General features: G+C 37.6%; 1 non-coding gene across 1 annotated transcript; it reads right to left on the bottom strand.

The window, feature by feature from the left end:
• Positions 1-201: 201 nt before the first annotated feature.
• Positions 202-305, bottom strand: LOC123646813. The gene has a single exon (XR_006738060.1). It is a non-coding gene; the product is annotated as a small nucleolar RNA U13 (small nucleolar RNA).
• Positions 306-1690: the final 1385 nt, after the last annotated feature.

The following is a 1690-nucleotide window of genomic DNA, read 5'->3' as shown; positions in this document are numbered from 1 at the left end:
TGCCACCAGCTTTCTATTTTTTGTAGAGACAGGGTCTTGCTATATTGCCCAGGCTGGTATGGAACTCCTGGCCACAAGTAATTCTCCCACCACTGCTTCCCAAAGGGCTGGAATTACAGGTGTGAGCCATTGTACCCAGCCTGTTGCATTTCATTTTAAAATATAGTTCTTTAGTCTTTTTTGTTTGTTTTTGTTTTTCCATGTCAGATAGGTAATGTGCTGACAAATTTAACAAGATTTGAGGGAGGCACTTCTTACATATGTATGTGAAAACCTAATATCACATTTACAAACTACAACAGGATCAACTTTTTAGTCTTCACTAAACAATCATATATTTGAACATACTATGCCTCTTGACAACTGTTGCTACAATATCATAGACATCTTGCCCACCATCCTTTTAAAAAGAAATTCCCTATTTTCTTCCAATCATTTATGTTAGTCACAAATCTTTGCTTTTCATCTTAATTATCTTCTTTAAAAATGTCAAGGGGGAAGGAGTGGAGGGGTAAAAACCTACCTATCAGGTATAATGAACACTATTCAGGTGATGGGCACTAACAGCCCTGACTAAAGCATTATAAAAGGTATCCATGAAACAAAAACATTTGTACCCCCTTAGTATTTTGAAATTAAAAAATAAATAAACAATAAAGTGTTGAGTGTCTCATTTGCAGTTAATGTCACACAGAATTCCATTTTCCTTAATGCAAATATCAATTACTCCTTGGTTTCCATAAACCACATAGGAAACTTATTCTTTTAGAGGAGAGGTCCCCAACCTATGGTGAGTTGTATAACTATTTCATTATATATTATAATGTAATAATAATAGAAATAAAGTGCACAGTAAATGTAATGCACTTCTATCATCCCAAAACCATCCCCCTGCCCTGTGGAAAAATTGTCTTGCGTGAAAACGGTCCCTGGTGCCAAAAAGCTTGGGGACCGCTGCTTTAGAGACATACCTTGAATTGGGAAACTCCAAATTATGTCAACAACTCTCAGTGGCCTCTATTTACTTTCAAAATGTCTTCTTCCAGTTTCATTCCTACTACGTAACACCTGTGAAAAGAAAAACTTTAGTCAAATTAAATTTAACACAGTTTAATTGAGCAAAGAATGAGTCATGAATCTGGCAGCCCACAGAACCAGAAGAGGGTCAGAGAGCTCCGCGATGTAGGCGGGCGGTATTGACACAGGAAACATGGAAGTCAGGTACAGAAACAGCTTGTCTGGTTACAGATCGGCGTTTGCCTTATTTGAGCGTTTGGCGGCTTGTGACTGACTGAAGCTCAACTACTAAGATTGGCTGACACTCAGCTATTTGTTACAAAAGTATACTCCTGAATTAGGCTTTCAGTTCCTTTATTTACTAAGTTAGGTTGCAGTTTCCTAAGTAGGGACTCAAAGTATGGAGGCAGCCTCAGGCCAAATTTAGTTTAATTTAACACAACTTTATGGGATAAAAACAGCTATGCAGGGTAAAATAACAAGTCTAGCCTGTAGTGAATTTGCATATAGCAAATTAGTTTGTAAGCAAATTTTAGTAGGAGCAATGGCCCCCAGTGACAATTATCATTGGTTCATGGATGTTGTTTAAAGTAGGAAGTAACTATACAACCACTCCTTATTTGGGAGCATTAATAGGTGTGCTTAGAGGGTAGCAAAGAGGAGAACAAGGCTT

The sequence above is a fragment of the Lemur catta genome, chromosome 10, assembly GCF_020740605.2.
Source record: "Lemur catta isolate mLemCat1 chromosome 10, mLemCat1.pri, whole genome shotgun sequence".
NCBI classification, from domain to species: Eukaryota; Metazoa; Chordata; class Mammalia; order Primates; family Lemuridae; genus Lemur; species Lemur catta.
Note: the sequence above shows the minus strand (reverse complement) of the source record. Positions and strands in the feature narration are given on the sequence as shown.